General features: G+C 35.4%; 1 long non-coding RNA gene across 1 annotated transcript; it reads right to left on the minus strand.

Moving 5' to 3' along the window:
* Positions 1-482: 482 nt before the first annotated feature.
* Positions 483-27352, minus strand: LOC127472234 (uncharacterized). Its single transcript, XR_007904926.1, has 3 exons — positions 26963-27352; positions 14119-14184; positions 483-1658 (listed from the first exon to the last, which is right to left on the minus strand). It is a non-coding gene; the product is annotated as an uncharacterized LOC127472234 (long non-coding RNA).
* Between the last annotated feature and the right edge of the window lie 575 nt (positions 27353-27927).

The raw sequence follows: 27927 nt of genomic DNA on the forward strand, positions 1-27927 counted from the left end.
TAAGAGAACAAACAAGCAGTTAACTAGGCTACTTGAAGAGGTTGTCCAGTCTCCATCCTTGGGGATTGTTTGAGATCCAACTGGATCAAGTCCTGAGCAACCTTGTGTTATCTCAGAGCTCGTCCTGCTTTAGCCTGGAGGCTGGACAAATGGTGTCCTGAGCTCCCTTCCAACCTCAGCTCCCTTTCAACCTGAATTATTTTATGATGTCACTGTTGCTAAGGATTTTCTAATGAAATATTATTCATGCTGAAGTTAACTGGATGTCTTCCTTTGATTTCATTGGGTCTAAATTCTGGAATGGTTTTCATTTTATTCCAGTACGTAGTATTTCTGTAAAAGCAGAAATCGACCTTCCCTCCTCTTCTCTTCCCATGCATTTCTATAGAAATACTTGATCTGACAAAAGTAGACCCTGTGGAACAATGTAACAAAAATAAAAAAGAATCATTGCACATAGAAAAGACAAATTTTATTAGGATTAGTCACATAAGTCAACAGCTTTTTCAAACAGTATATACATTGATTTATTGGAGATGCAAAGGTCTCTACAGTGTCTTGCCTTTTTTGTAACGGTAAAGTGGCTTCACTGTATGACAACCTCCAAAGCATACTTTCAAGGTTATGAAGTACAATTACTTCTGTGGGGGTAGGAGCAAACTGATAATAAATATTATATGCCCAGAGGTTACAGCCTTTTTTTTCTTAGCTTCATTTCTTATTTAATTCTTCCCCAATGAAAATAGAATCCTCAGAATGGTGTGTCTAGGATATGTAGGTTTTATAGCTTGTTAGATAAAACCCGAAATTTGTTATGATTTACTAATCTGACCCCCTACAAATCACAGCTCATGTTTACAGTAACAGATGATCATATAAAATTAATACAAAGTCGAATTAGAAAATGGTTATTATTACTTTCCTGAATACAGATTTGCCAGATGTACACCCATTTCTTCACATACTTAGCACCTGACATTGCTGTGATGATGAATTTTTTACTTCAGTTACAACCTCCTTCTGAAAGTCTTGCTGTAATGGGAAACATCTTTGAAACATTTTGCTCAGCAAGCAGGTATTCAAAGATTTAAGATTGATAGGACAGGCAGGGCTAAAATATCTACCAGGCATCTTCTACAAGGGACTACTAGATAGTAAACAGCCCATAATCAACTAGTGAAGAACACATTAGTTTTGAATATCAAACAGAGTACTATATAAAGGGTGACAAGAATTAATTTTATTCCCATCACACAAGCGCTCATGACAGATACCGTATATAACTGACTCAAAGCTATCTATGTGTAAATGGCATTAAAAAAAAGAGGTAAAAGAGAACTTCCTCATCAAGAAGGATGAACTTGTCACAACTGTCACCAGAGTCCTGAGTTTTGTGATTTTCCTGAGACCGTCTTTTCATGGTCATGGCTTCTTGCATTCTGTGATTTTTGCTTCTGTTGGTGGAATGAGCTGGTATAAAGCTGTACACTGCAGGCTTTACAAGGAGCTTTCAGATAACAACCCTTAGGACTGAAATGAAGGTGAGCAGAGAGCCGGGTATCAGCTTCAATGACAAGACAGCAGAGACATGATGGCTCAGGTCAGTGGATTCATGAGGCAGGTTCAGTATAGTAGCCCACTGTGGCTAGTAGGGACAACTATAAAATATAAAGGGTGTAGGCACATACCACATATTAAAATCCAAACATGTTTTTGCTATTAAAATGTTCAGAAGAATACCAAAATCATCCTAACTTCATGATCTTTGTTATATAAATATGAGAAGGAAGTACAAAACTTGTAAAGTCAATAGATTATACAAATATTTACAAAACTGGGACTAAAACTGAAATATATATTGAAGTATTTCTAATGCTTAAGTCATGTTTCCCTTGACATTGTTACTTCTGATCTAAATTTCAGCCACAGACCTTCACTTCAGTATACAATTTATTTTCGGTTTTACTTGTCTGTATTGATGAATTCTCTAGATATCTGTGTTTCTTTAAAATTGATAGGTTTGAAGATATATGATCACCTGAGAATTTTAAAAAATTAACATATTATCCTTTGAATAAGAAGCTTCTGAATTTCATATTTTTTTTAAAAAAAAAGGTCTATATGTAGCTGCATTAAGTAAAACAGTAATATTCCAGCACTTCTGGTCACTTCTGTAGTTTGATTTCCTCAAAGTTGTATTCACTCAACTATTCATAAATAAAAGCAATGGTTATGCTTTTAAAATTTTGTTTCACTATTATGAATAGATTACATCATGATACCATATGTTGACATTAACACTTGTCTCATATTAAACAGATTGAATTATCTGAAAAGCAGCTGTTTCTAATTATTCTTAAAACTAGAATGCCGAGCCTATCACAGAAGGCTCAATATTTCACAATTTACCGATGATGTTGGGGTACTTCAAGTATCTGCTGTTCAGGAGCTGGATATAGAGTGATTTTAGTATGCTATTATATTTAATAACTGATATTAACAAGGAAAATACCTTACATATAGCAAGGCCGTTCATTTGAGTTCAGCAGTGCACTAAAAGAAATCTTAAGACTAAGCTGTGACTTAGTTCTGAGAACTAACTTGCCAAAGAAATCCTTTTTATCTCCAGAAGTTTTATGCATATCTGATACAAAGGATCAGCTTTATTTAATTAATGTTTGTGGCCTGATATATTAAACCTTTATTTTAAAAATTGAGCCAATTATACAGAGTACATAATAATCTCTCAAATTTTTATTATATGTCGTTTGTCAATGAGTTAAAATCATATTATTTTGTAATTTGTTTATTTTTAAGTTGATTCAGTTAACCTTTGTAACTTGTTCAATGAGATAATCCAGTGATCTGTATCACCATACACAATTAATGATTGAGCAGCCTATAATAAATGAAAATGCCATCACGGCTTAGCAATTAGTGCATGGATCATCTTCAAAAGCTTACACTCTTTTCTGTCTGCAGCATTTAACTTCGCTCTGTGGCTTAAATAGTATTCAGAGTGAATGGCAATATCCAATTACCATAGTAGCGTATTATGGGAAATTGTCACAATTATGATTAATAGCCCTTATGGAAAACAATTAATTTGCTGTCCTGTTGCTAGGTCAAGTACAGAAGCTAATTTCCGGAAGGAAAGGAATATGTTTATCAGCATACCTCTTTTGATGTTTTAATCTGAAATACCAAGCACTTCATTCACCGTAAAAAGTTTTCTTGCCTATATTAAAAATAATTTATGATACAAAAAATAGGTAGTAAAGAAAGGAACTGGAGGATCTTTAAAGTAATTTCCGACCCAAATGATTCTATGATTTAATGAATTTCACAGCAAAACAGTTTTCTGTGGAGAATGTGGAATTTTCGTTGTCTGGAGGACAAAACACAATAACTATATTTTGAAATACATGACTGACAGCAGCTTCAAGTTAGTGGAAGGCAAGGAAAGAGAAAATAATCATCAAATAGATAAAGTCAGAACACATATTTGACTCATTTAAAATTATAGGAGACTGGATGACAGGGAAAATGAGTTTCAATACCTGGATGAAATCCCACAGCTAAGATATAATAATTGGTTTATGATCTGGGATGTTTAAGTCTGGGATATTTAGCTTTAAAGATCTCCTTTCTCCTCAGGATCTTTTAAACTATAGAATCTATGTTTAGATTATTTTCTGTTGTATCTACATGATGTTATAACTTATCTTTGCATTCCTTAATTTATTGTGACATCTCTTTTTCTAAAATTGTGGCATTAAACTTGATCTGACTGTACAGGTATGACTTCCAGGGACTTAGAGGTCAGACTAAAAGTAGTCAAAATAGAACTGAAAAAATATTTGGCATTACTAAAACAAAAATGAAAATGTCTTATATTTATTAGTGTCTAGAAATGAGATCTCTAAATAAAGAGACATATTCAATTTTAGCAAATGTAATAAAGCAGTCACTCTTCTAATAATACCTGATTTTATTTTCGAAAGCACTTGCTTACGAATTCTTACTTTTTCTTACAAAGCATATAGAATCCAACTATTAAGGACTGCTTGAATGTTTATAGTGTCAAAATTTTATTCTAGAATGAAATGTAAAATTATTTTCATATTCTAAATAGATATTTCTGTTGTTATTTTTACTGTTAGAATAGACACTTTAGATTGTTATATTGCCTATGGAGACAATAGAAAATGTTATTTTGCAAGTTTGCCTGCCCATCTTAAGGTTCATTTAAATATCCCCCCATTAATATATTAATTATAAAATATTAAAAATAATTAAAAATATTAATATCTGGTCAAAACTGTAAAATGAAATTTTATTATATTAGTTAAGTTTAATAAAAGTTACATTTTCTTATTGCTGAGAAGAACTTTTGTTGATTCCCAGATTACCATAGAAAAAACTACCTCCTTTCAAAACTGGCCAGGTATGATTCCAGCAGATTTCATGTGGATTCAGCTTTGTTCTTTGTGAATTTAGTCAAAACAATTTTCTCTTTTCTGTATGACATGATTGCTTCTTCTAAGTTTTACAAAATGAGCACAATTTTCTTAGCAGAATTTCCCCTTGACTCCAGAATTTATATCTTTTAGTCTTTCAGTAAAAAATATTTGACAGTAGGAAGTTCTTTACTTCACATTTGTGATTTTTTTACCACAAATGCTATAACAAAATTAATTGTTGTTAATCTGCATTTCTTTCAAAAGCAGGAATTTAAAACAGAAAAGTACTTCTAATTTAGATTCAATGATCACATAATTTTTTTTATCTTTCTTCTAATATGTATTTATTCAAAAAAGAATAAAAAAAAAGTCTCAAAAATGTTGGATTTGCACTGTAGAAGAATTGACCTCTAAACAATACATGTTATTCCTTTAAAATATACATACTGCAGTAGAAATTTTTATCCTGAGCTGCCCTGTATTGGCAGAATAGAAGTGATGAATAATGCATTATTCTTCATGTATGGCAATGTTAGTAGGCCTCAAAAATATGTAACCATTTCATTATTATTCATTTATGCATACAGTTAATCATAAACTACAAAGGATTGTTGGTTTCAAACCCTCAAGAAAAATTTATGAGGTCAATTTTTAAAGAATTATTCCTCTGGGCTGTAATTAGTATTTAGTAGCATATGCAACCTGATGTTATTGTAGGAGGAAATTTGAACATCTGTGTGTATTATTTGAAAGGTTTAATCCCAAAGAACCTTCCTCATTTGTGATGTTAGGATGCACATTAGACAAAAAATAGGTAAAGCAGAAGGACTCATTGCTGTTGCTTTTGAGTGCTGAGAAATATACAACAGCTGTTTTTTGCTTTGCTTCTAACATATTAGAGCATACAGGACTGTAGATTAAGGCTTTACATTGAACCCTCATTTACTTCGGAAATCAATGCATGTATTTCATGAGTTATTCACAGCTACGGAAGGATATAATACAGAGTTTTTAAACAGGTAAATATACCTGTGCAAAGATACACATATACCCTTAACAGTAGGGATTAATATTTGGTACACTGAAGTTGTAAACCACTGGAAGTTGATTAGTTTTCATCTAAGTTCTTCAGAATTTAAGAAGATTAAAGATAGGGCAGGTACATACCAGAAATTATTCTTTTGAATACACTGGGAAAAATTGCTATTAATTTTTAATTTACCCTAGGAAGTTTGATTAATATTTTTTAAAAAAATCAAATTATAATCTATTCTGACAAAATTGTCAGGGAAGTCCAGCAGAATGAAACTTGTACTCATTTTGAGTCAGTCTTTGATATTATCTCACCTGTTAAAGTACAGATTCTCAGAATACACAGTATTAATGAAAAAAAAGTTCTCCTTCAAGTCATCACTTCTGTCACTCTGCAGTAGGAAATTTTATATAGCAAAACAGAATTCAAATATTTGGAGATATCATTCTGGGATTCTATACTTATGTCCCTGCAGAAAAGCATTGCAGTCACAGTTCCCAGTCCCGGCTCTCCCACTTTTTACTTGCTTAAATATTCACCTAAGATATTTTTGTTTAAATTATTTCCATAACTTATGTAATTACATTTAATTTAAGTAATCAAGTTAATTATTTGTTTAATTTGTATAATTATCAGCTTTTATTTTTTTTCCCCCTAGAGAAAATATTAACAATTGCAGGAGGCCTTCTTTCAGTATACGAATGATAAAACATTAGCCAGATTTCATTTATATGTATTTCAGTAGTATTTTCAAAAGTCCTGGAATGCCTTTACCTCGATGGAGAGGAGAGATGGTAATGAAACTAAAGGGACTGTCAGGTCTCATAGACTTGATAAAACCAAAAATTGTTGCAGCTTTGAAAAAAAGGTACCTATGGTATTTACCTAAACAATGGGTACAATTCGAAAATGTTTTACAGAAACTTTAATATACATCTAATATTTAATGTCCTGTAGGATCTAACAACTGCAAATCTGCAATACTACAGATTAAATTATTGACTTAATGAATCCTTCTGAAGAGAAGGGGTTCTGTTTTCAACTTTCTCATGTAATTATTTTAAAAATAAGAAATTCATGGATCAGTGTTACAAGAAATACTCTGAATTCCTCTTTTCTGGGAGCAGACAATTCTCTGTGTAGAATAAAAAGAAGTTGAATTTCGGGTTGCATTTGTCCCGTGAAACAACACAAAATTTTGGGAAAATTGTAGGATTCATAAATCTTTTTTTTCTAGAAGCCATGGTTTTTAATACCCTCACTCTTCACACCTGTTTCCAAATACTGTCAGCAGGTGACAAAATTCCTAGCTGCTGGGACCTTTTAAAATCAACTATTTAATGTGACTAACATATTATGAAAAACTGTATTTATTACAGTACCTCTTTTCCTACTCAGCCTTTTTTCCTTCTCCCTGCCACAAAATTAAGAAAACATATTGTTGTCAAAATTACCACATATCTGAGATAAGCATTATTGACTGTGTCGTGATGAGTGTTTGTATATAAACACAAGCCTCTGCATACATGTGTGGAAAGAGACATTTCTCTGTGTGTGTCAAATAAAAATCTCTTAAAAAGATTGATCAAATATTTAGCACTTCAAAGAAGGCTGCACACGTGTCCACTTTGTTAGAATGAGCTGATTACTTAGTGGCACGTGACAAAAGCAAGCAGAAAGGCACTGCTTACATACTGACTTATATTTCCAAGGCTAGGCTGCAGAGGACAGTTTATTCTCTGGAGTTGTTCTAAGGAGCTAATTCTTATGTCCTTCAATAAAAGATGCTCATCCATGTGTAAAAGAGTTATGAATTTTGGTTACATAGGTGAAGAAAGTGTTGATTTAGTTTTGTCTGTTTGCTCTCTTCTCTACTGAGGAAAGAATTCAGTTTGGGGTGAACTGGTTATCTATAAAAACGTATGAACAAAGGGCAAAATTTCAGGTTTACAAGTAAAGAATTTGGGACACAGATTTTCCAGAGTATTTATTACTAGCTGCAGTTACTTTTTACAGAGAGATTTTGCATAGCTGGTCCCAAAACCTATTCATATGATGAGCAGAAATTACAAAGTCATATGATGAAATTCCAGCAAGTTTTTATTAATTGTAGGATATCAGGACAAGTATATCCTCCCTGTAAAACCAGAAAAGAGTTCTAGTTATTTTATTTGCTTTTAATTAGATGTATGACTTCATTTGATTCACTCTTCAGTTTTTATCCAGTGGAATCTCAGTGGAACACCACTGTTAGCTGACATAATTGCCCATAACATCTCTATTGTACCTGTTTCATCTTCTCATTTCAAAGCTTTCTAGTGGAGTCCTTAGTTTGCAAGTCATTGACAAAATAGTCTACAACAGCACCTGGAAGGGTTGTGCTGTTATAGGAGGCAGTAGTCTATATCCTTAGAAGATAAGACAGAATAATAAAGGGCAAATAACTTCTATAGGTTTCCAGTGTGAAATACAAGTTGTTCTTTTTACCATTAGATGGAAGACTTCCAAGTTAAAATTAAAACAGGAATGACACTTCATAGTAAGTAATTACCAGGACAATTTAGAAAAGAAAGCAAAGTCAAAGGTAATAATTATTTTAGAAAGTGCTTTGAAAAGTTATTACAAAGTATCACTTATAGCAATGACCAATAACTGCAGAATGAATTTACTTGCTCCATAAATATAATCAAGGAACATGCCTAGGAGAGTGAAAAGTTAGAATGAGAGGAAATCTAGGACTTCCCACTCCACCAAAGCACCCAAATCACTAGTCTGCATAGTGCGTTGTTAACTCTTGCCTGACACTGAGAATGAATATGGTGAATGGCCACAAAACATGTTATTCAGTAAATAGTTGGATTTAAAAAATGTGAATTAGTACATACTTTACTAATTGTTAAGTTTGGTTATTTAAAAATTTCTGGTGGACTTGTTTTGTTTTGTTTTGTTTTATTGTCTTTTTTTTTTTAATGGTTGGGGGGGTTATTGCTTTTTTTTTAAATTTAAAAATCATGGAAAAGTCAGTTTCTACCTGTTTTGACTATTTTTTATTGACATGTTTCCAGGTATCTAAAGAAAATATTTCTTCACAAAAAGCTTTTAAAATTTCTAATGCACCAAAGCAACTTTTCTGAAATAAATCACATATTCATTGGCAATGATGAAATATTGAAAACCATGGAAGTATGACAGGGTTCAAGTGAGCTTAAATTGAATGTTCTGTCAAGGTTTGCTGCAAGCCTCTAAAGCAAACCCTTAATAAATCACCAATATAAGAACTGAAAGTACCTTCTAGAAAGGTAGAACAGAAAGGAAAGAATAAGCTGAAAACAATCAAAGTATTTTCAGGAAAAGAAACTATTAAATATGTTTTATGCAAAAGTGTAGAAAAGCCATCTATAATTACTGTTAAAAGCTAAAGACATATTAGTATTTTGTCCCTAAGTACTTCCTTTCAAATATGTGAAGTAATTCAAAGAAGTAGAAATTAGTAACTCTGCTGAATATAATGAAGTCCCTGCAGTTTTATACTGGTCATGGAAGAGTTCACAATATCTCTGGAAACATGTGCTAGTGCTCAGTAACCCTCGCGGTAAGAGTGTCTCCTGATGTTCAAATGGATCCTCCAGTTTGTACTCCTCCAGGTTGTGGGTTAACCTTGGCTGGATAACAGGTGCCTACTAAGCCACTCTATCACTCCACCTTCTCAGTTGGAAAGGGAAGAGAAAGTATAATGAAAGGTTCCTGGATCAAGATAAGGATAGGGAGAGATGACTCGCCAATTACTGTAATGGGCAAAACAGGCTCAACCTGGGGAATATTAATTTAATTTATCACCATTTGAGTTGGATAATGAGAAGTCAAGAGAAATCATAAAACATCTTGACTCCAGTCCTCCCTTCTTCCTCAGTTCAACCTCTCTCCTGGCTTCTCTAACTCCTATCCTCAACTAGGACAGAGAGATGGGGAATGGGGACTGTGGTCAGTTCATCTTTGTCTTTGCTGCTCCTACCCCCTCACACTCTACACTTGTTGCCTCACATTGTCTCTTTTAGACTAAGAGGAAGCCTCTGGCACCATCACACAGAAGCCATCCCTGTTACCTAGTGACTAAAATAACCTTGCATGCAAACTCAATGTACTCCAGTACTCAGGTACATCTCCTAGTTGCATGATCATTCAAAGATGATCTAGAGCAGTCTCACAATGACATTAGCTATCTCCCTGTCAAGTACAACTAATCCTAATGCTACTTACTGCATTTTGCTGAAGGTTGACTGGATTGATGCTTTCTAACATAAGCCTGTTCAATTCAAGTGCTTGTGCTCTGTACTGTTTGTCTCCTTCTTGACATAATGAAAAATATGAGGGATTCACTTAAGAGATTGATCTATATTTTAGTCCCCTGGTTGCATATGTATTTCTGTATCAGCAACAGAAAGTTATCTGGGGAAATAAGTAGATATAAAAGGCAGAGGGAACTTGGGAGAAAATTGAGATTGAAAAAAAATTACTACAAAAGTGATAGATATTGAGTTGATAATGTAGATCCCTTGCTGAAAGCAGCCTAAAACATCTGTGACTGTGAAGTATTCTTTACTTTACACAGTGTACTTTTGGAATTAGAAAGGATTTGATCTTTGAGACATGTATCTCAAAAATTTTGAGAAATTTTGAATTAGGTTGTCCATCAGGTTGATCAAGAGAAAGAATGAAAAATCACTCTGAATATTAAGTGTCATTTAATGCAGTTAACATAACTGTGATTATCTCTGAATCACTTGGCAAGTTTATTCAGTCTGCTCAGAATGATCTTTGGGCATCCCAATCCATAAAAATGAAAAAACCCACCTCAAAACATCAAAAAAGCCCATGAAAAAAAACACAAGTTTGTTTCTATAGTCTGAGGAACACTTTGGCCTGGTTTCCAAACAAATAAATATTATTAATGCTGAGATACTGAACTGAAGAAGACAACCAAACTGCAAATCATCTACAACTCTGCTCTACATGAAAAATTTCCGTAACATTTAGTTAGCTGAAAGTAATAGGCAATTTACACTAACATATTTTTAATATTTCTATCAAAAAGTTGTATACAAGCCTTTTTTTTATGTGTCTCAGTTTGAAAAATGTAATGATACTGCAGGTGTAAATCTGCCCTTAAGGTCTCTCTACATGAACTTCATGGAAACGTGACTGGAGTTGTATAGGCAAGGTTTCAATCAACAACATCTAACTTGAAAGTAACCTTAAGGGAACTAAGTAGTGTAACAATGCATATGGCCTATTATAAGGCTAAAATTTTATAGTCAATGACACTGATATAAAAACTTGCTAGAATAAACCATTAAAGATTAAAAAATAAATTTTGTGTTTTTCTATGAATTAAAAATCAAACTTTCCTAATATACTAGCAACAAATCTTCAGCAATTTAAAAATTCAGAAATGTTTTACAGCTTTTCTATGACAAAGACATTCTTGTAAATTAAAAAACAATTAAATCTACAGTAGGACTTAGAGTGCTAAATCTGTTAGCAACATAAATTCTTTATTACACATTAATAAACATTGATTTTGCACTGGATGTTTGAGAGATTTCTTTATGTATCAGATTCTTTGTCCAAACAGATTATTTGCATGTTGTTAAGGTTTAAAGGTTATGTGCAAATTGAGTTCATGAATTTTGTCTTTTTCTTGTCTTTCTAAAATTAAAGGATTTTACTATTTAACTTTGAAGGAAAATATATTATATCTAGTTATTTTGTATACTAATGGAAATTATACTAATTAATAGTATTTATCTACCTTGGCTCTATCTGAATACCTAACAGTCAAGATAATCAACAACTGAAAAGTAATGTCACTACATGCAAGGTGAACGGTATACTTCTTAATGATCAAAGTGTACTACGCTTCTTCCTTAGGGGGTTGGTTTGTTTTCTGTTGTGAGGTTTGGTTTTTGATTTGTTGCTTATTCGTTGTTGTCATTTTTTAAATATCATGTGTCCCTCACTGTTCTTCTAAATCCAAGCCATTATTTTCATGAAAAATTAAGAGCTACAATATCATACTGGATCACACAATATGAAGAGGTTCATATCAAAAAATATTACCTTTCTCCAGCTATCACTGGTACGGGGCACAATAAAGTACGATTTGTGACAGTACAGCTTCCAGAAGAATGCTCACTTTTTCTTTGAATATATGGAACAATGAAAGAGTTACTATATTAATATTTCATTTAACTTATTTCATTGTTCAGTACTTAAAATCTGTGACAGATTTTATGTGAAAATTAGTTTGGGTTCTTCCTCTATACAATGGTTGGCAGGTTACGGGGTTTTTTAAGAGGTAAAAGATATTTAAAGACCCTGTTCATATCCAATGTATTTTGGTTTTCTTCATTAATTAATTAATTATCAAAATTTGATAAAATTTTTGTCCCTCTTACACATTTTTTACAGCTGATAAGTCCATTTTTGTAGGTCTGTCAGAGACTGAAATGGTTAACGCCTTAAACATTGTTAAGATCACCAAAAGACTTTTGTCCACTGCAGCAAACTGCAAGGAAACAGCTGCACATCTATGGAAGCCCTCCCTGAATACGCTTAATAATTTGGACTGCCAAAGGGCCTTCAGGTAAGATAAGGTGGTGCTATTGTCCAGCTATCCCAAGTCAAAGGAGAAGAATGTATCCACAAGTGTAAAAGATTGAACTGGTAACACTCGACCACCTGCAGTAACTTCCCAGGTGCTGTAAGAGACATGTTAATGGCTCAAACATTTGGATGGCTGCTTTGCTAGTGATGCACAGAGTGGCCTCCCAGGTGCAGAAGCTACCAACTGCATTTCCAGATAAGGGAAGAGGTTTATAAGAGGCAAATCCTGCCAGATGGGATAGTTCATATCATGCTTATGTCCTCCATTACATCATGACTCAGCTGTGAAAACCCCTCCAGGGAGCACTGAAGACATTCACACCTGGCCTGAGCTAAAAATCTCAGATGATGGACCAAAATGAGCCATGACTCATTCAACTATACTGACAGGTGAAACATCTTAGAAGGTGTTAAAGACTCATAAAATGTCCCTAGTCCAATATCACATCATCCAGGGGAAGTACAGGGGGCATTTCCACAGCAATGGAAGAAGGCCAATTGGCAACACAGGGATAAACCCATCCGGGCTGCTGCATTGTGGCAGGACATCACTGCTGCATGAGTGGAAAACATGACTCTGAAGGTTGTGCTGCTGAAGAACATCAGAAAAATGAGCAGGTGGATAAGGTTGCCAAGATTGGAATAGCCCAGGTAGACTTGGATTGGAAGTGGAAGGGTGAGCTATTTATAGCCCAATGGGCCTATGAAACATCAGGACATCTAGGAAGAGATGTGACATACAGATGGGCTCGTGATCAAGGGGTGGACCTGACCATGGAGGTCATCACACAGGTTATTCATTACTGTGAAATGTGTGTGGCAATTAAGCGAGCCATGCAAGTAAAATCTCCCTGGAATAGAGGGCGGGGGCTGGATTTCCAATATGATGATACCTGGTAAATTGACTACATTGGACCACTGCCACGAACACACCACGGCAAGAGCTACATACTCACCACAGTGGAGGCAACAACTGGTTGGCTGGAAACATATCCTGTAAACCAGACCATTCCTCGAAACACCATCTTAGGCCTTGAGAGGCACATTCTCTGGTGATAGGGGACCCCAGAGAGAATTGAATCAGATAATGGGACTCACTTTCGGAATAATCTTATAAGCTCTCAGGCAGATAAACATGGCATCAAGTGGATCTGTCATACCCCTTGTCCCCACAAGCCTCTGGAAAGATTGAGAGGTATAATGGACTGTTGAAGACTGCGTTGAAAGCATTAGGTAATGGGACAGCCACTTGGCTGGTCAATAATAGGGGATCTGCCAATGACCTCAGTCCTGCCCAAACAAAACCCCTACACACTGTGGGAGGAAATAAAGTCCACATCCTACACATGAGGAAGCGACTGAGGAAGTCAGTGTGGATTTCTCCTCCTACGGGAAAAGGTAAACCCATCTGTGGAATTGTCTTCACTCAGGCACCAGGGTGTATCTGGTCAGTAATGCAGGAAAATGGAGAGACCTGGTGTGTACTTCAAGGAGATTTAACCTTTGGGGAAAAATAATCTGCCTTCTAGGTTGTATGTTGCAGGAAGTAAAGTCACAGGACAATGAAGAGCAAATTCTGAGAGGAGCAAGTGTGACAATGGCCCAAGCTGGGCTGGTGTCTGTGCCCAATGATAGATTGTGTTGCTTCTCCTGCTCTTTGTACCCATCTCAGTGGAATGGAGCCCAAGATCTGGAGGAATGGAAGAAGGCCATAAAATGGGATCTGTGAAAGTGCATGAGATGGGATCTGAGTGTGACAGGATATGATTTAATGGATAGATAGGTGAATTCGGAGCACAGCCTTTTTTTGTGTTCTTATGGGGAAGACCACCTTTAAATAGTTAAACCTGCCAACAATTATTTAAAAAATATGCAGATGGTTAAGTAACTCTCTATGGGAGCATCTTAACTTGCATCTCTACCGCTGAGAAGGGGAAAAAAACTTGTAATTTTACTTACCTAAATTTTTCATGAACAACTTGAGGGCCTCCCACAGATAGCCAACTGCAGCAGCTTGTAGACCTTCTGCAAGAAATAAAATAAACCAATCAGGGTGCTGTAAAGGAAGACATGTTGTAGGGCAGGAGCTTTTGAGCTATTTTCCTCTATTTCTGCTTTATTTATATTGTTTATAAAAGTAAATTACTTGTTTGGAGTGCTGTTCTTGGAGTAGACTGATTCTCTGTGGGGAAGAAACTCACCAAAGCATTTTGCTTCTATAGAAAATATTTGAGCTTTAACTCAGGGGGTGACATCTGTAAAGTTAAAAAGCTTTTCTTTCTAAAAGAGGAATCTTTACCAAACAAGCTGAAATAAATCAGTTGCTGTGGAAATTATCCAGTCTAGCACAGACTTGAAATAAATAGGCATATCCAGAGTAGCTGTGGTTTAGTAAGCATTGATAAGCCTCCTTCTTTGAGCTATAAAAATCACAAGGGAAATAAAAAATAATAATAAAAAAAAGTTAGAATTATTCTTGGTAAACTGCTCTGTTACACATCACAGATGTTAAAGAGCGCTTCACTCAGTAAATATTTTCCTATAAACTATTACGTGTTACCCCTTTAGGTCCTCAGCTACAACAAGCTCATTATTATCAGTGAGACAAAGCTCAGTTCTTTTTCAGAGGTTGAAGGGGTGGTAGTAATAAGTTAGTTAAATGGTTTGGACAAACATACATATAATATATTCAATCTCTTCTTCTTTATATCTCTGACTGTATAAAAACAGAGTAGCATAATTTATAACTATGCCATGTCTATTAGAGATATTTATTCAGTACAATTAATTCTTTAAAGAAAATCCATTTTTGAATCAGGAAGAAAAGCTAAAGTGTCTTGTTCAGTTTTTGGTTGTTTGGTTTGTTGGGGGTTTTTTTATAATTAGAAAGCATCTTTGCCTTTTAAACTCATATGCTGAAATGTCACTTTTCACAGAAAAATCAACTTTTCTAAATCTAAATACTACATTTTAATTACTTGAGTAAGTAATTTAATTCCATCTTTGCTTCTTTCAGAAATTATATATATATCCTCAGCTGCCAAAATGCCACAGGAAACTGCTGTTTGTAAGCATTGTACCTTTCTAACTGCTAATATTTGATTGCAATAAAACACTTCAAGCAAGTCCAAGCATTCAATGCCTGAGCATCAGTTTTAATTATCTAATAAAATCCAATCCAGGAACTCAGCCTACAGACTCTCCTGCCAAATTTCAATCTTAAATGAGAATCTTGGCCATTTTTTAAGTAGGAGATATGGATGAGGTGTGATAGATATTTTGTGGAACCTTTCTGACTAAAAAATACTCCAACATAAATTAGGGTTGCCAGAATTTTACACTAACATATGTAGTCTTTTCCCAACTAACCTCACATTCTTTTCACAAAATGTCATCACATTAAAGTCAATGCTCAAGGATTTTTTTCCACCATATACTTACATCCCCTTCTGAATGGTAACAGTTATCACTTTCCTTCTTTACCATATTCATACTACTAGTGATTGACACTATAAAGGGGAAATTTCATCTACTTTGCTCACTGGTATCTAAAATATTGAAAATTTAAACCTAAATATAAAGAAAATATTTGTCTTGCTATGCTTACTCACTCTTCTAGATTTTGCTGAAAAATATTTAATGTAGAAAAGAGCTACAGAAATCATAGATACGACAGAATAAATCAGCCCCTCTTCCCTTAGAAAAAGCTAGTTCCAAGGTGTTTAAATTTTAAACATTTATTAAAGTCATGTCAATAGATATTCAGTTTGAAAGACAACATATATAGCTGAAATCAACAGTAAAAATACTACTGCCATCTGAAAATACACTTTAAAATATAAACTGCCATAGAATCCAGTGTAAATATCCTGGCTAGCAGAAGATCTTTAGCTTAATACTTGTGTTTCCCACTGTTATTTAAACTCCAGTTCTTTCGGTTTGTATTCAGGATGCTTTATCAGTAAAATTCGGTTGAAATCCTGAGAGTTAGGCTTGCAAGATTACTAGTTAGGGCTCTATTTAAACACAGAGGATGGTAATTTAATCTGCTTAGAATGGGAAAATATTTGTAAAAATATTTGTAAAAGTATACTCATTTATGTGAGTTGATGAAAAATCAGTGAGATTGTCACAGTATGTCTGCAGTTACAAATGCCACATTAGTTTTTTCTGAAATGCACTATGCCTTTCTATAGAGCAGTAGTACAGCACAGAGTCATTGTTCCAGGTTTCTTCAAAGACTCTCAAGGCAATGGTGAGCAATTCTTGATATAACAGATGGTCTTTATCTGTAGTTTTGCACTTTTTGGAGCTGGTACCACAGTTGAGGATTTGCCCTGAGCATGTTCTTACAAGACTTCAATGGCCTACCTGTCAGCCGTTCACCATGCATTTAATGGGCATAAAAAAAAGGCTTAAGGCATTCATGTTGCTCATCGTATGTGCCAGATGTCCAGAGCAACAGAGCTGAGCCTGCAGGAACCTTGCTGTAATATTGAGCATTTGATACTGATGTAATATAACAGTATCCTAGATTGATAAATTATTCAAAGAATAAACTTATGAAATATATCAAAGCCCTTTTCTTCTTTGTATGAACAAGATTAATTTAACATTTTAAAATAAGAATACAGATAAATATACCCATTCTCTCATATTTTTATTTTGACAAAGAGAATGTTATCTGTATAAATTTTAGATATTCCGCACACACTTCTTATTCAAATATACATTCCTAGTAATAGTAAGAGGCAGCTAACATTAGACATTTGATGCAGTGACTACAAGTATAACTGTATTCACTGCAAAATATATTGAATCTATTTTCATATCAGTTTATATTTTCAAATTTTAGGGTATGTGTTAGCAATGCTCCATTTTTCTCTGAATGACACAGATCAAAAAAAAATTATATTTTTAAATTCCTATTAAAATTAAATTAGAATCCTGATTTTCTTATTCTTCTACTTCAGTTGTCAAGCAGTTTTCTGAGCACTTAACAACTTTAGGAACAGTGTACTACCCTATTGTTTAATTATCTATTTCTGATAGTCTTGGGCACCTTGAAGGTTTAAAATCTCAGTGAAGTTGGAAGGAAGGGAGTTCTCATGTTAATGATTGATTTAATAAGTGGGTGAAATGATTTCTGACTGCAGCTATGTGTGCTGCACCAGGGAGTTGGGCAGAGCGCAAGGTCCTTTTTAGACCTCAGTAAGAAAAACCTGACAGCAAATAGTGAAGCAGAATTGAAGTTAGAATTAAAATACTGATAGTGAGTAAATAGTGTACCATCAATTGCTGAGAGCCCCACAGCATCAGACAGAATCCAAATGAATTCTCATGGCACACTGTACATATCCCATCGATGGAGAGGTTCTTTCTCTCTCCTGTGCTGTGATTTGTGTAACAAAGCAAACCAAGTATCTTCTCCTGACAGGTAGGAATGCTCACATTGTCATGCTATCCACTAGAGTGCAGCACAGACCAGTATGGGGTATTCCAGCATGTTCCTTTGCAGAGGCACATACATGCACTTAAACATCAGTTCCTCATGCTAACATGTTGGCTTCTCAATATCAGATTAGATATTAGGAAAAATTTCTTCCCCAGAGGATTATAAAGCATTGGAACAGACTGATTGGGAAGTGATTGAGTCACCATCCCTGCAGGTATTTAAAAGGTATGCAGATGTGGCCTTAGGGGCATGGTTTAGTGTTGTATTTGGCAGTGTTAGTTTAGTGGCTGGACTCAATGGTCTTAAAGGTCTTTTCCAACCTAAGTGGTTCTCAGGTCCTGCATGAATACTCACTAGCTTATTAAATTTGCTGACTTGCTCTTAAAAGTCCCTCTTTGACATTCATATCTGGTAATATGGCTAAGAAAAAAATCAAACCTACCAATCAGGGAATATGGATACAAAGGACAAAATCATAGTTGGACATAAGGAATAAAACGTATACTTATACATGTAGCACAACTTTTTGTATGCTTATGCAGTATACCATGGGGAAAGAATATTATTAAATGAGACATTAATGTAACCAACATGTATTCTCTTTTTAATATAATTTTAAATGAGTTTTAAAACCAGAGTAAAAAATTGCAATATTAAAGGTAGTCAGGAACAAATAAAACATTACAACTAAGAAATGCTAGTTCAAATTTTACTGTACTTAGATATCTCTAGTTTGAAACAAAGTCATCTTTTAAAAATGAAACAAGAAACAAGTAATAAAAAATCATCTTAACTTTTCATGGTCACTACAGTTTCATTTCTCAACAATAATGTCATTATTTGAAAAAACTCAGTTACAAGACTGAAAGTAGGAAAAAATTTTCCTCAACCCATCAAACTGGAAATAAGAAAAATATTTAAGACCATTTCAATGAAATTTAATGATAGAATATTCAGAAAGGACATATAAAAGGGCAAGAAATGCATTTTTAAAAATGTTTCAAAATTAAAAGGGGTGGGTTTTATTGGAATTTACATTTTTTAAAATATTCAAATTATATGAACCAATCTTCTGGAGGTGGCTAATATTCTTTAACTTAAGCAAACTTTAACACAATAGCTCAAAAATCTAAGTGCTATATCTTAACATACTTGATTTTACCTTCTTTTGAGATTCAATTAAATAAAGATATTGACTTGTATTATCAAATGTGATCTGAAAATCTCTTACTTTTCTATCAAAGAAAAAGTCTGTAATTTAAACCTTATACTGAAGAATTTGACTAATTTATTTCTCAGAAAGAACTGTGACCACGTCTACTTAAAAAGAGACATCATCTTCTGAAATTTCCTTGGCAATACATGTGGCAGTTATTTCATCTTTAGAGAATATTGTTCTTAAGCTTTGGTCTTGCAAGGCAGTGAGGGGTTAATTACAAGAAAAAAACCTGACTGGACCATCTTCAAATCACTTTTATAATTCTGTTACAAACTTAAAAAGTGATGTGATTTTACAAAGAAGAGCGGAAAATTGTGTGTCACACTTTAAAACAGCTGAAGGTTGACTGCCAGCAAGAACTGTGATCAGGAATGTTTGACAGGCTCTGTAGTTAGGGAACATTTGCTAAACTGTGTTTGCTTCCTTCAGTGTTGTGTTTCAGTATTCATAAAGTGACAATGCAGAGGTGGCTGTGAGGGAGAGAAAAAAAAAAAGATGGAAAAAAGACAGTGAGTTCTAGCAACACAAAATGTAAGAGAGCTTCCATACCTCCTTGTACAAGAAACAGGCATTTAAATTTATACACTTTTTTTTCTTCTTACTGTAATCACTACCGTACCGAGAAGCTATTAATAACTTAGCTAATAAGTCAAGTGATCAACCTGGTAACATTAAAATTATGTCAGCATAAAGAGTTATATTTACAGAGAAAACCAAAAATATTTTTTAAATAATATTTATTTCTATGTGGGATTAGCACAAGAACCGTAAGGCAGTACACTTTGAACTAGTATTGGGAAAAAACAAAATAATGTACTATTGCATTTTCATGTTACAACAGGTTTGTATTATTGTATTAAACTACTTTATTGTATAGTACAATAATATAGTATTAATTAGATGCTTGCTTAAACAAAAATTGTGATACCTTGCTTTCAGTATCTTTCTGTGGAGTTCACAAGCTTTTGAATTTTTTAATCTCTTCCTTGTCATTGAATCACAATAGATACCATAGAGCTATGCTGGCTTTAATTTATTCATGCAGGTAAACAGTAAGTCATCATTGCCACGCAGGGTGGGTGGGTAATTTTGCTATTAAAGATCTCTGCAGTAAGGTAGAATGCTAAGAACAAAGTAAAACAACAACACTAGGTAGATCTAGTTTGTGGTGGTTTAAAACTATTGCACTTATTTTTTTCCATAACATACTTGATATCTTCCAAGTTTCTTTTGTTTCACCCTCAGTCATATAGAGAAGGCTCCCTTCTGCACTCCTCTTACTTAGTTCCCATGTTTTTGAAGTGGCATTCTATTCTATGAAAGGAGTTTTGTGCTTAACACCGTCAATGAGTGGGAATCTCAATTGATGGGAAAAGTATCTGGATTTTTGGACTAGATTTGGGGGGGGTTAAGCAATTCGTGATGGCAACAGCATTCAGTACACATGAGAGTGGGCAGCTTGTGGCTACACATTAACAAGGGTGAAGTAAAGTCAACTTCTAAAGGCTGAGGACCTTCTATTTAAGGTAACTCTATGTGTTATTTTGCTGGCAGAAGAAATCTGGGTCTAGACTTAAAAAGCAAACTGTCTGCATGTAAAGCTGGTTGTAAGTCTGTGCGATTACATTCTGTCTCTCAGTAGGGCTTGTTATTGTAAGCTCAGAGTTGCCCTGACCATGATTATATTGTGTCGATGTACCCTGAAGCGCCAAGGTTGCAAACTCCTGTCCATTTAGAATTCACGGCATAGAATGGTCTCCTGAGGATGTCTCCAAAGTAACTTTTAGCATATATGAGGTTGTTTTGATCAATCTGCCTTCAGATATTTTTAAAAAGGAAAAGGCTGACTAGCTTTTTGTCAGATGAAAATGTGTCCTTATCTGAAAAATATCTTGCTTTTTATAGTACTATTTTATAGTTAAACGGATAGAGAAGAAAAACAGTTTTACATACGGCAAATGAAAACTATATCAGTGAGTAAAAAGATAACAGAAACTTAAGGGAAAACAATGAAATTAAAGCAGGAGCTGTAGAAAGGGAACAGCTCTTGTTAAATTTGCATTGATAGCCTGAAATAGATCTTGATAATTCATTTTTCATATTAATTTGAAGTGTGTGAGTTATATCAGCATTTGCCTCAAACAATGCTACCTCTCTGGAAAATGTAAGATCTCAATTTTGGAACAAAGCAAAAAAATGAGAGACAAAACTACATATGTGTATTGTCCGTGCATTTTTAAACTATGACCAAATTAGAGTTTTTGGAAGATAAATTGTATATCTTTGCAAAACATTCTTACATATAGGCTCATTTAACTTCTGTACTGGACGGCATGTGTTTTCCCAGGGATACTCTGGATACAAAATTTTATGAGGATTTTATGGGTCTGTTTGTTTTATAGGTTTATGCAAGGTTAAATAGCAACTGTAATACTTTATGTAGAGGTGGAAAGTTTTATTCTCACCCTTTGTACTTTGGCATAAAATACAGGATTTATTTGGTGTATAGAGCCTAAAAGAATGTCATTAATTTTTTTTGTTTCTTTCAACTGTACTTCTAGATGTTTTTATGTTGTACTTTGTTCATTGCATGGCATCAGCAAGAAATCATTCTCTCTCCTTGTTTCTTCTCATAAAATGTAAAACAGTTCATGAATTTTGTTGGAGTTCTTATTAAGAAGAAATACAGCTATCAATTACTGCTCTTCTTAATAGTATGTTTTCTAAAATATCAGCAACTTAACACATCATCTTAAATTATAAAAAAAATCATAGCATTTAAAAGGCAGAGAGATTTTATTTGAGAAAGACATTATTTGAAAAATATCACATGGAAATAGTAGTTTAACTGTTCTCTTCTTTGGGAGTCACATTGCTTTTTAACCTGTGCCAGTCTTTTGGATGGTATTTTACAAGACATTCTCCTTGAACTTTGGGGAAAATTGCATGGGAGCAAACATTAAGTTGCAGATTATTTCAGTTTTATACTCTTTAGGTGCATCAGGATGTACTGGTTTTATACATAAGCATTTTATTTCTGGGTTATTAATTTCCATAGTTTATACCAAAGGGGAAAAACCAAACCAAAAACAAGCCCCAAAGCCAAAACCAAAAAACCCAAAAACCCAAACCAACCAAGCAAACAAAAACACCCCTAAACAAACCAAAACAACAAAAAAAAAACACAACAAAACAAACAAAGAAACTAAAAACCAAAACAAACAAACAAAACCAAAATAAATAAAAGCAAAGAAAAAAAGACAGGCTCCCAAAGAATAAAATTGCACAAATATCAATCATTGTCGTTGTGATATGCCTTTACTTGAACAGTTGAATCTATATCTAAAAACATAATTTGCAGTAAACCACTAGATGCATAGCTTTTTCAATGTTTAGAAACTGGTACCATTATAATTAATACAGTGTTAGCTGCTCCACTTTCAATTCAGGAAGTATTTCTTTTAATATTGGAAAAATTCCAATCTATTTATACTCTTTAAATATTTATATGTTCTTTGAAAGGTTGGAGCATTGTAGCTAGTCTAAAAATATCATAAAAATCTCTCCAAAGGTCAGCATGTCATTTTTATTCTTTTGTACACCAAGTGTCTGCGTCTGTGTCCACTTAAGGGCCAGTTCTTATTTTTTTCCTCCAACTTAACAACTGTTGGGAGTTTTTCAGCATAGATATTCTATTCATGATCAAAACATCAACAAAAAAACCCCAAGTGAACTGGCCATTACATAGGTTTTCTGCATCTAATTTCTTCAGAAGAAAGGAACAAGGGAAGGAAGTATAACTAGAAAGACAAGACTTTCAGTGAAGTAACCAGTTTCCTCAAGGAGTTTATAGAGAAAATCCAGCATGTCACGGACCTAGTTTTATACAAACCAGGTTCTCTGAGGTCATCTGAGGAATATCTCAGCAGACTGTATGTTGAAAGTTCCAAAACAGGACAGCAAGTTAAAAGCAAAACAATCTCAAGATTGGTTGTAATTCTTAAAACCTCCTTTTTAATGGATTTTTGATTTATTAGTAACATGTTTTCACAGAGCCACCACCTGCTTGATTGAGGGGCTCAGTTATGTTTTGTTGTGGGTTTCTCAGGGCCAATTGGAGCCAACTGGAACAGGCTGTGCCTGGCATGGGGCAGCCCTGGCCGCTCCTCACAGAGGCTGCCCTCAGCCCTCATTGCTGTGGGCACCCAATACAAAACTTCATACTCTCTAAACTGAAACTAGGCTTGTCTCCTATAATTGTTACTGCAGTTTACTGTAACATTTCATAAGATTTTTAGGTCATGTCATGTTTGACTTTCACTTACATTATTTTTAACTGCTTGTCATGGTTTGAGATAGCCCCAAAATCCAATTCCCTAGCTCCATCCCCCCTCCCACATCTCAACCTAATGTGAGATGGGTTTTTCCAGACAAAACACACCAGACTCAAAGTGGGGGAAAGGGAATATATTACAATGACTGTACAAATAAATATAACATCACATTATACACACGATCACAACTATCTCTACCATGACATATGTATTTACAATGATCAGATCTCTTCTCCCCTCCGAATAAAAGTCCAGGAGGGAAAGAAGGACAGATCCCTTCCAGTCCTTCAGCAGCAGCATCTTCTGAGGCAGCAGGTTCTGTCTGTCTTCTCCACATGCAGCAACTGATAGCTGGCTTTCCACCAGCACTCACGAGGGAGGTATCCAAGCCTCTCTCTCGGCCCCATCACCTCACAACCGAGGGGTCTTCCGTGGGCTTCGTAACCCCAGACAAGGTCGTTTCACCACGTCATATCACGAAGACACAGGGGGGTCCTCGTGACAGTCTGGTATCTCCAGGAGACTCAGCTCCTTGCAGGGCCTCTGTGCCCTGTCTCTCAGGCTGCCACCGTGGCAGCAGTGCAAGGGGAGAGCCAAGGTCAACTCCCCCTGCATTCCTCTGACCGTCCAGGTCCAGCTCTGGGACGCTTAGAGCTTCTCAGCTCCTCCCTCTCTCCGGTGCTGCATGTCTAAAACTTTTCTCCTTAATAGGAGTCCACGTCCCTCTTCTCCAAGAGGGGTCTCAAGGGAGTTTTAGGGGATCTGGTACAGTCTTACCCCCAGAACTCTGTCTCTCAGCTGCTGGCTCTCCTTTTCCTCGACTCTCTTTCCAGGAGTCCTTTCTCTGGTGCTGCATGTTGTTTCTGCTGCTCCTCCAGTTCAGGTCCTTATCTCTGGCTCTCTGCCACCGTTTCTCTGGTCAGCGCCAGCTGCTGCTCTGCACCCATGGAGAAAACATCTCCTGGCATAACTACAGGCACCTAGCCCAGCTTTATGCTGTTCCAGGTCCCCGCAGGCCCCCGCTGGGGGCTGGGGCCAAAGCCCCCCCTGTGGGGCTCAGAACCCCTTCCTCGTGGCTCTACAACATGGCCACCTCTCCAACAACAACCCAAACTACAACTCATCTCTTCCGGTGAGCTTGTGGGATGTTGACATTTTTGCAGGAGCGTCCATTGGACAGAACTCCAAAACTTCTAGGGGTTTCCACCCCTTGGGGTCTACCACTTTCCTTAGCTTCTGGGGGAAAACAAGATTCAAACCACGACACTGCTGGTTTAAACAGCCTGTCTTCTACACACGTACTCCAAATGTTCACTAATTTTTTTCCCAAATGTATTAAGTTACTGAGATCATAGAGAGAGTTTGGATTCTTCCTAACCAACATGGATATCAAAATTGCGGTCTTGCTGAAATTGCTAGGTTGCTGCTATCTTTCTGTCAGACCTGTATTCTAGAAGGTAGTTGAACTACAGTCTTGGAAAAAAGACACTTAAAGACATCACTAATACATGTGAGAAGCTTCCCCATTAGAAATTAGGGGAAAAGTTCAAATGCTGTAGGATTTTAGGAATGTTAAAGGATCTGATGAAGTTTATTTATTTATTGGTTTCTAACAAGAGTATTAAGTCCTCAAGCCTCAGGTGTGTAGAGAAGAGTCACTACAACCTACTCATTAGCGCTCTTTTTTGCTGTGAAAAATACATGATCCTTTCCTAATTTGTTAATTTATAAATTTTTTTTTTAATTTTATTTTGTGGTGTTACCTCATGCAGTTTCCCATAGATGAATAAGATTGAGAGGTTAAATATATGATAAACTTGGTCTTCCAACATTCAACAGGCAACACATTTCTATATTAGTTGATGCTTGGCTAAAAAGCGTGCCATGCTAAACATATCATTGCATGTCTGAAGATAGCATTAAAACTCTATTTCTGAATTCTAACATTCTTGTTTACTTCATGAAGGAGGACTTGTGTCTTACCACACATAACAAATGAGTCTTGTCACAAGGTTTTGTACTCTCAAAACAGAAAAACAAGACTGAAAAAAGCTGGGTTAAGGCCTAACAAAAACAAGATTATTAATCATGGGTGACAATTTTAAAGTGCCAGATTTATGTTTTGGTTTTCTTTTAAAGTACTATTATGAAATCTATCTATAGTGGAAAAAAAACCCCTTATGTCTGAAATAAATTAATAATGAAATTATGAAACCCAACCAACTTATGTATCTATTTTCCCCTCACATTATGAGTTTAGTAGATTTATTTCATCCCTATGCCTATAGGAAAATGATGTGAAGCATGAAAGCTCTGTTATTTATAAACAGATTATATCTCAGAGTGGAAAATCCTCCTTTCAATGTGGGTAATATACCAACTATTTACAAGAATTATAATACTGATAAAAACTCATAAGATTTAGAAGTATTGATAAAAGCAATTTTATTTACTGGAATTCCATATTAATAACAACTGATCAGTGATTCTTAGATCCTACTGTGTTGGGTATTCCTGCTAATCTTACAACTTATTTTCAGAGAAAATTAAAATATCTTGAGATATAAATTTAAGCGGTACACATTGAAAATCTGAAATTTATCCTCAAAATAACCAGAAATAAATTTGAATTTATTAAGTTTAGGCTCTCTTCTAATATTTTTTGTCGTGACAAACTTTATCACTTATTTCCAGCCATATCTGTCCATCAAGTCTGAGTAACATCCTTTTGTGCATATAAAGCTGTCCTTGCAGACAGCATGTTCTGTGGTATTCTTGGACTGTGTTTTGTTCACCCACGAGATTGAACACAATCAATCTCACTGGCATGGACCTGGGCCAAGGTGCATTAGAGGCTAACCAAATTTGTCCAATTTAGTAGAAGTGATTTGATTTAACTAACAGTTGTTATCTTTCTCTTCTTTCCTTTGACAGGCAGATTTAGAACTTATAAAATACACAGGCTGAAAGCCAAGGCATCACTGACCTACACTATGCTGGATCACCCTGTGATAGCACTAGCAAAACAAAACCATTAACGTCTCATAGTCCAAATGGTGAGCTCTGGGATAACTTGAAGGGACAGACTTTAAATAAGCATGGTCTTTCCTACACTTAATAATAACATATCTGTCTTAAGTGCATAAAAATTTCTTCATCAGGAATGCTGGCCAGAAGCCAACCAACAGAAAACATCTCTGAGAATTATTAAAAAACAAATTTCAAAGCAAACCGTTAAAATATTACAATCAAAAATGAAAATGTAGTCCCAAAATAGCAATGATTAATAAATTGTTCTTTAACTATTCAGTAATTCTGTTGTCTGATGATGGCTCCTATAATGAGCTAACAGGAAAACTAGCAAATAGAGCTTTGATTTAACAAAGGCCATGTGATACTAGGCCTGGTCTGGTGATCTAAAGGATGCTACTTTGAAGTTCCTTTGCTTTCAAGCAGAAGCCAATGAGAAAGCATGGAAGATAAAAAAGTCTCTGAAAACATCTAGATTACTTACATCTGAGGGAAAAATAAGATGTCTGAAATTAAACGAATGAAATGTTCAGATTATCTAGCAGGTGTACTGATATGGTTTGAAGCTGGCTCCCTGCCAAGTCTCCAAACCTTACCACAAGAAGTCGTCCCCCCCCACCCCCCAAACCTCAGGGAGAAGAGGGAAAGAAAAAAAAACAACCAAGAAAACCAAAACAAGAGAGGGGAAGGGAAAAGGAACAAAACCAAAATAAAATATATATATATCCCAATCAGTAGCCCAAGATCTAGTAACTAATATCTTACTACTCTCCTTGGGACAACAGAAAGTCAAGCGGGAATGATCACCGGCAACCTCCGTCTCCCAAGGTCGACAAGGCCTAACCAGACCTCGCGCCCCAACACGACAGACTCAACAGCAGGGAACCTGCACCTCCAAAGCTGCTGGAAGGAAAAAAAGAGCGAAGGCCTTTCCTCCTTTCTTCTTATAGCCTGGTTTACGTAAAAATCGTAGGGAATACTGGGTAAATCTGGACCCTTCCTTGGCTACAAACTGGTCACCAAGGAAGGCCTAGACCAAACTACCACAGATTAGCTATAAAAACCCAGATTAGCTACTGCAGCAGTATCTTTCTTTGTAGTAGGAGAATCAGTTGAAATAGAATAAAAGTACTAATGCAAATGACTTAAGTTCAATTATAAGAGAGTGGACAGGCTTTAAAAATGTAACTGTTTTAAAACAAATAGGAATTTACACCTCCTTTGCCATCCCACACTAATAACTTTTCATGGTTTAACCCCAGCCTGCAACCAACGCAGCCACTTATTCGCTCATCCACCAGCAGGATTGGGTAAAGAATGGGAACGGAAAAGCTAGAAAACTCTTGAGTTCAGATGAAGACAGTTCAATAGGAAAAGCAAAAGCTGTGTACAAGCAAAGCAAAACAAGTAATTTATTGCTTCCCTTTGGCAGGCAGGTGTTCAGCCATGTCCAGAAGAGCCGGACTCCATTACAAATAATGGTTACTTGAGATGATACACGCTCCAAACAACCTCACCTTCCTCCTTCTTCCCTCCACTTTATATACTGAGCATAATGTCATAAGGTCTAGAATATTGTTTTAGTCAGTTTCAGTCACCTGTCCCATCTGTGTCTCTTCCCAATCTTCCATGCACCCCAACTTCCTCCCCAGTGTCGCAGTACAAAAAGCAGAAAAGACCTTGGCCCTGTGTGAGCAGTGCTCAGCAATAACAAAAACATCTCTATATTA

Source organism: Manacus candei, unplaced genomic scaffold (genome assembly GCF_025592945.1).
Source record: "Manacus candei isolate 608988 ecotype Guabito, Panama unplaced genomic scaffold, ASM2559294v1 h1tg000028l, whole genome shotgun sequence".
In the NCBI taxonomy this organism is placed as follows: domain Eukaryota; kingdom Metazoa; phylum Chordata; class Aves; order Passeriformes; family Pipridae; genus Manacus; species Manacus candei.